Source organism: Mizuhopecten yessoensis, unplaced genomic scaffold (assembly GCF_002113885.1).
Source record: "Mizuhopecten yessoensis strain PY_sf001 unplaced genomic scaffold, ASM211388v2 scaffold10731, whole genome shotgun sequence".
In the NCBI taxonomy this organism is placed as follows: Eukaryota; Metazoa; Mollusca; class Bivalvia; order Pectinida; family Pectinidae; genus Mizuhopecten; species Mizuhopecten yessoensis.
In genome coordinates this window covers 42,294-49,977 of record NW_018408693.1, presented here as the reverse complement: position 1 = coordinate 49,977, position 7,684 = coordinate 42,294, and the positions used below count along the sequence as shown (strand labels likewise).

Here is a 7,684-nt window from a genome sequence, read left to right as displayed (position 1 = left end):
TTTTCTAGTAAATGATAACCTTATAAACTGTTAATCTATTCGTTCATAGATTTCAACAAGATATTTAAAATATACCTTCATGGATTACGAAACAGCTAGACATAGCAGTCGACAGCTTTAATTGATAGCTACTCTGTCTTTCGTATTGATTTGATTGATTTGACACAGATATTGTCAGGATAAGCATCCTGAAGGTCTCCAGCTTGAAAAAACAGCGAACATTTATGAAACTGCAATATACAAATTGTACCATACCTTAGCCTTTTGTTGAAAACCAATTCTGACGAAAACTTTCAGAAGGACACCATGAAAGAGTCAATTCTTAGGATGTTGTGTGCTTCATAGCTGACAGGTACGATCTGGTTTACGATGATAGATATTTACTGCGCCTGAAAAATGATGCAAGGAAACAATATTTATAGTGCAAACAAAAATCTGAGATACACTGTATACGATAATTTTTCACATGTAAGTAAAATGGTGTAGGGTTCATCTAAAAAAGTAGAGATACAGTGTGATGTACAACTAGACATGTACACGATACATTTGTACCGATACAATTCGGGTAACTAATGTACAGACGTGGGTATAACGACAAACGGGTACAGTACGGTGACGATTTGTATATGATCTATTTGGATATATAATGATGAAACCTCATCTAGATTGAATACCGTTATCATTTTTCATTTCATTCTCATGCGTACTTATGTTTTCGTTAAATAGTCTAATTTGGTTTCAACAAATTTTATTGTATTTACAACAGGATTTTGTCAACAGTCAGTGCCTATATTAGTCTTCTCCTGAAATAGTCTAATCCTCTTCAATACATTATTTCATCACTCCGCATCTCCATCGTCTGGTCAACCTAAGCTAACTCAAAGATACTATGATTCAAATCACTCGCCAAATGATCGTTCTTGTCTACGTGCGAAAAGATACGTCTTCAAGTCGATTACAAAAGTTGTGTTTCAAAGTAGAATTCCCTGTTATATAAAGAAATACTTTTATTACTTAATACCAGACCTCAAAAGATTGCCTTTGTCATCGGTTTTAGTACTCACAAGTAGTATTGTGAAACAATTAAATAAGAACAGTGTGATTTTCGTACAAATATAAGAGTTTATTAATAACGAATTGTTATTTAAAAGCAGAAAACTGAGGCAGTTTTCAGAGTATCTCAATAGATGATATTTCATCCGTTGTAAACCACGTCGGGGAGATATCTTTAAGACCGAGGCAAATGTTCATTAAGGACTTTTTCTTTTTTATCAAAATGTATCTTAGTTTGTGCAGCAGACTGGTTTTATGACTATGGGCCCTGTAATGGGAATCTGTCTCGACTATGAGGATAGAACAATAAGCATAATGTGATTAAAGACAATAATATTATGTTTTTGTGCGGACTGTACGTACATGTTATTTTATCTTTATATCCAAACCCGTCCACGAGATATTTCACCAAAATGCCGAAAATGGTAAAAAAATAAGTAAAAATCCACTTAATCATATATTTTGCTTCCGCTGCTTTTGCAATGCTTTCATATAGTTGTTCTTTGTTACAGAAACATTCGGCAAAAAAAAAACATCCTCAGTATAGAAGTGCTTGTTTTAACAAAGGCCGATAAATGTATTTTACATGTTTTTTTAATACGTCATGAATGCCTTAGTATATAAACACTTCCGTTTATATTAAAGAAATGAAGATTGATTGTAATTGTATTACAATACGTTTCTATTGGTTCTTGGTTTCCATCACTGTTTTACTATCAATGGCGATCGGAAAATCGTTAATAAGGGAATCGTATTAAAATTAATTGTTATTGTTTGTTTTGTGTTTTGCGTCCTATTAATATCTAGAGCCATTTAAGGACGTGTCGGGTTTGCTTAACCCACAACAATCCTCATATCTATGCTTGTCAGTTAAGGCTAGATAAGTAGTATAATTCTTTAAATTAAACTAAATTCAATTCATGTTTCATATAAACTACATTGCTGAAAGTAATTGTAGCTCTTTTTGTTTTAACCTCATTAGTTACTTTAATTAAATATATAACAAAAGCAGATAAGTATGTGTCTAATATGAGATTTCATGTCAACAGTCACTCAAGGAGATATTTATTTTCAACAATTATGTTTGTTTTGCATGTGTTGTATACAGTATGCTCTAGTAAAGTTTTTCTTATCTTATGAAATGTGTAGTCATTTAAACAGTCTATGAACAGGTTTCGTCGTAAACATGGTGCAATGCAATTTAAGCATGCCTAGACAGAGAAAATGACTGAGGACGGATCACCTTAACAGACGTTTAAAAGTGCAAACACAATCGTTATCTACACACACGTGTACATGTGCAGATCATTTCAGTTATTCTAGAGTTGCTTCCCCTGTAGCCTAAATATGTCCTTATGGCACTTGATAATTCAAAAGTATTTGAGAAATTGTAAAACTGTGGTAATACCAGTATTAACAATTATAAATACATCATTCCTGGTGGGACCTTAATGAAAGTACTAGAAGCTGGAAAGAGTAAAGGGAAGCGTGTAAGACACTTGCTACGTGATTCAGCTGTATACTACCTAAATTACAAACACGTCAAATTACGCTTTTTCGCATCTGAATTCTTAAAACACAAACATCCGAAACCAATACAAATGTGTCTGGACCCAACCTTAGCATATAAGGACATATCAAACTAAGTTTGTTCACTCTTTCAGTTTATTAAGATAAAAGTAAATCTAACAATAACGTCTGCGCGCGCAAACATACTCTTTTATCCTGTAGAGTATTATGTTCAGTAGTTTAATGTTTTTTGAGATCATTGATGTCGTTCTCGTGTTCAATTAACTCCTTATTAAACCAAATGAGTTATTTTAACATAAAAAAATGCCTAGTTTTATAATTGTTCTGCATTACCTCGCATGTAATTATGGTCGATTTTTTCATTTCTTTCAATCCTTGACATAGTTGTTTTGACCTGTCATTAATATCAGTATGTGTGCTGTGTCTTTGTTATTATTCAAACTAGAGAGCAATGAGGACAGTTTTGACACAACACTTATATTAGGTAAACTATTGTTAACTGCACCTGTTATTTTTTTATTTTCAATTCATTTATTTCTTATCTTCGGTATTAAATTCATTAGTTTTTTATGCATAATAAATGCTAAGTTTGTTTCGAACACAAACGGGAATTGAAAACTTATATTGCAAACATTCGAAAACGTCTGGTTTTTTTGTTAAACAAATAGTGTAAATGACCTGTGTTCCGACTCTTAACTTCTGAAAACAACTCACAGGGCCACAGTGTGCCGAATCAGTGAAGTCAGCTGTCAAGAATTTTAGGGACTCTTTGCCAAATAGCACTCTAATACTGAAGGCTATCTTGGGAACGGATAACATATCAAACGGGCCCAGACAACATGTGGATACCCAGAATGGTCGATAAATAAATAAAAACAATGCAAATGGCCTCAAGAAACAAAAAAAAAGTATACTATTACAGAGAGAAGAACTATCGGCACGGTCACTTTTCCGTGCATAGAAGAGGTGTCTGAAGTACTTTCAAGCGTGTTGCGCAAACATCATATCAGTACGCCCTTGCGACCAAACAACAGTTCATACGAACAATAAACTGCTCAATGAGACAAAACAGAGGTTAGTTAACCAAAGTCTATGTAACGTCGGGGTCAGTGGCAGGGAATTTGAGTCACGCTTATAAAAGAAAGTCAGAAAGACGTTGAAGCTATGGAACAGCAAGTCTACAGTAGAAATACCAAGACGATATCGGAGAACTAAAACAATAAATCAGCCATTACAGACCATGTAAACACGCACAACCACAGCATAGACTGGAACAACTCGAACGTGCTCGAAAGGTAGGACAACTTGACATTCAGGGAAAGAAAATAATATCCATCTGGGTTAGGAGGTAAGTTGATTTGATGAACAGAGACGAACTGAGTCATATTAAGGACCCCATTTTAGCATCCAATAGGGGGCGAAATGAGTAAACATGTTATCCGTCCCGATGACTGCCTTCAGTATTAAAGTGCTATTAGGCAAAAGGTCTCTATGTTTTCTGATAAGGCATACTGTGGCTTTATGAGTTGTTTGTAGCTGTTTAGAGTAAAGCCATCGTCATGTACACTTTTTGCCTGATAAAGAAAACAAACGTTTGCGAAAGCTTGCAAAATTTGTTTTCGATTCCTGATTGTGTTCACAACTAACTAAGCCTTAATTATTATCTTGTTATTATTTCTGGTAATAGAACTTGTTTATTGTGTCACCCGCTATTACACTGTTTGTGTCATGTCATTGTTTACTCACTTGTTTGGTTCAATACATCCAATGATGTTGTTTACTATTCTAGTTCTCACCTTAATATACTATGATATTTGTTTCATGCCTTACTTCACCTCTTGCTTCAATAATGTTGTTGACACAAAGAGTATCAGTAGCAACCAGGAAGTTTATCTTATAGAAATACTTAAATCAAAAGACAACGATGTAAATGCATTGCAAAATGGATCTTAAGTTGCATTTATGAAAATAACATTAAAACATTGCTTTGTAGAGTATAAATTCCCATTAATAATCATATCTGTAAATCATTTCATTTATTTATTACGTCACAGTATTAACTAATGGACTGGGTTATAACACAGCTAAATAAATACAATATCACTTGTCAACTCTACTGATAACGAAGATGTTTTTGTAGTATTGATTTGAAGAACATGAAAAACAGTTATCATTTTAGAATATGCATGTATCAAGTGTCAAGCAACAGAAAATACTAAACAAAAATGGCGAATTACCCAGGCTTTCCAGTAGTTGAATGTCCCTTACCTCTTGAACACCATTCAGGAGTACGCCATTGTAGAGTCACTGTCTAGGACATGGTGTGCGTCACAGCTGACAAGTCGGTGTACCCTGTACCCTGTAACACTGCATATATAATAGCTAACGCATCCGATGTGGATTTAAATCAATTAAAACTATAACGTGTTTTTCAGTGTAGTCTATCTGCGTACGTATAATAGCCTTACGGCTACACTGTTGTATACTCTTGTATTTGATACATATGTATGTATACTAACGTACATAACGTATAGAATATGGCGTATTGGTCTGTATACGATTTCTGTGTATGTATAATAATGTACGGGTATAAATCTTATGTACAGTTTCATATTATATCTGTGTTTGTATAATGACGTACCTTATTCAATATAAACTATGATTCCTCAAAATGCAAAATGACCTAATGGTACAGTACGGTATACACTTTGAACGATTCTAATGAGTGTTATATGGCGTACGGGTACAAAGTGGTGTACACTTTGTATCATTTTTGTTAATGCAAAATAACGTATTAGTACAGTGCGGTGTTCACAACGTATACCTCTTGAGAATGTAAAGTGACCTAAGGGTACAATGTGGTGTACACTTTGTATTTTTCCTGCAAATGTAAATTGGCGTTTGTATGTAGTTTTCTATCTAAAAACAATACATACTTACATAATTATACATGTACATCAATGTGAGTAATACTCTCCAATACCCCAATTCAGCCTAGACCTTCCCACTTCTTGATATGGAATTCGACGGGGACTCACCTATGCGAACAGATCAGTAGCTTCAATTATATTTAAAATACCACGTTGAGTTTGGTCGATCGTGTGAGTGTATGAATAGCATACACTCAAGCTAAGCTGTCTAAAATAGTAATTATATGTCAAAAAGGTGTCAGAATAAAGGAGGAAAATCAACACATAAAGTGGGTATGAAACATAACACTAGGAAAATTGAATTGAATAAAAATCTTCAGTAGAAGTTTGGAAATTAAGCCATTATTTTTCTTCTCATAAAAGCATTAGTTGGCAATTATTTGATTAGGCGTCACTTTTCAAAGCCTCAGAAAACGAATAATACAGCTACATAAAAGTTTAGGCGGCTTCTCAACATCAAACTATACCGACTTTCATCCGACAAGGACTCGGATTGTTCTATAGAAGTTCTGATATCTGTACTGTTCTTTTGATGATTACGGAGGCATCCATGGATCTATTAACGATATTATAGATAGATGTGACAGAATGTTAGTTACATTTGTTTAAGTGTAAGGCAGTACCAATGTACATGTATATACTGTATAGTATTAGCACATGTCCCTTTGACTGCCTTCAGTATTAAAATGCTATTGGGAAAATTGTCTCTTTGTTTTCTGATACGGCATACTGTAGCTTACTGAGTTGATCTCAGCGGTTTAATTAAAGCTACCGGTCATTTACACTTTTTGCCTGACAAAAGAAATAGACGTTTTCGAAAGCTTACAAAATAAGTTGTCATTTTCTGAATGTGTTCACAACTAATTTAGCCTGTATTTATCATTATCTTGTCACTTGTTCTGGTAATAGAACTTATGTATTGTGTCACCAGTCATTACAATGTTTGTGTCAAATCATTGTTTACTACACTTGTTCGATTCAATACATATAAGGATGTTATTTACTATTCTAGGTACTATGATAGTTGTTTCATAGCTTACTTCACCTCTTGCTTCAATATCGTTGTTGCAACAAAGAGTTTCAGTAACAACTAGGAAGTTTATCTTACAAAAAAACTTAATTCAATAGACAACGATATACATTCATTGAGAAGTTGATCTTAAGTTTAATTTATGAAACAATATTAAAAGAAAGCTTTGTAGAGAACAAAATTCTATTATTAATTTACCTGTAAATCATTTTGTTTACTAATTACCTCACAGTATGAAATAATGCACTGTTTTATAACACAATACACTGGTCAACAATACTAAAAACGAAACTGTTTTTGTAGTACATGAAAAACAGTTATCATTTTAGAATATGCATGTATCAAGCAACAGAAACTATTTAACAAAAATGGCGAGTTACCTTGGCTTTAAAGTAGATGAAATTTCCTTCCTTCTTGAACACCGTCCAGAGGGACGCTATTGTAGAGTCACTGTTAAGAACATCGTGTGCGTCATAACAAACAAGTCGGTGTTCTCTGTTAGATAGTTAACACTGTATATGTAATAACTAATGGGTCCGATATGAATTCAAATCAAATATACATATAACGTGGGGTTTTTTTTCAGTCCAGGCTATGTGTGTAAGTATACTGGCTTTAACCTCAGGGTACAGTGTACAGGGTACTTTGAACGGTTCTTGCGAGTGCTAAACGGCGTTCGAGTACAATTTGGTGTACACTATGTATGATTCTTGTAAATGAAAAATGATATACGAATACAGTGTAGCGTAACCGTTGTATATTGTTTGTGAATGTAAAATGACTTAAGGGTACAGTAGGTGTAACACGTTGTATAGTTCTTGTAAATTAAACATGGCTTAAGTGTACAATGTGGGTTACTCTTTGTATGGTTCCTGTAAACATTAAATGACATAAGGGTACAGTATTGTGTGTATATTGTAGGATTCCTCTAAATGGATGTTTACTTTCATGTAAAGCGTTATGTGCAACATCGTATGGGAACATTGTGATTTTTACTTTGTATAACTTGTAATTTAAAAATGGCGTACGGTACAGCCTGATTGCACTTTTTATGATTAATGTAAATATAAAATGACTTACGGGTAAAGTGGTGCACACTGGTAGATGATACAACAGTTTGTATTATAATTGATTGGCATGG

General features: G+C 33.8%; 1 long non-coding RNA gene across 3 annotated transcripts; it reads right to left on the bottom strand.

Moving 5' to 3' along the window:
* Window positions 1-272: 272 nt before the first annotated feature.
* LOC110462028 lies at window positions 273-5,591 on the bottom strand. Of its 3 annotated transcripts, none has more exons than XR_002464222.1 (3): window positions 5,524-5,591; window positions 4,821-4,950; window positions 273-389 (listed from the first exon to the last, which is right to left on the bottom strand). It is a non-coding gene; the product is annotated as an uncharacterized LOC110462028 (long non-coding RNA). The 3 variants fall into 3 exon arrangements; XR_002464223.1 differs by having other exon boundaries at window positions 4,852-4,950; XR_002464224.1 differs by having other exon boundaries at window positions 4,821-4,942; window positions 5,524-5,588.
* Window positions 5,592-7,684: the final 2,093 nt, after the last annotated feature.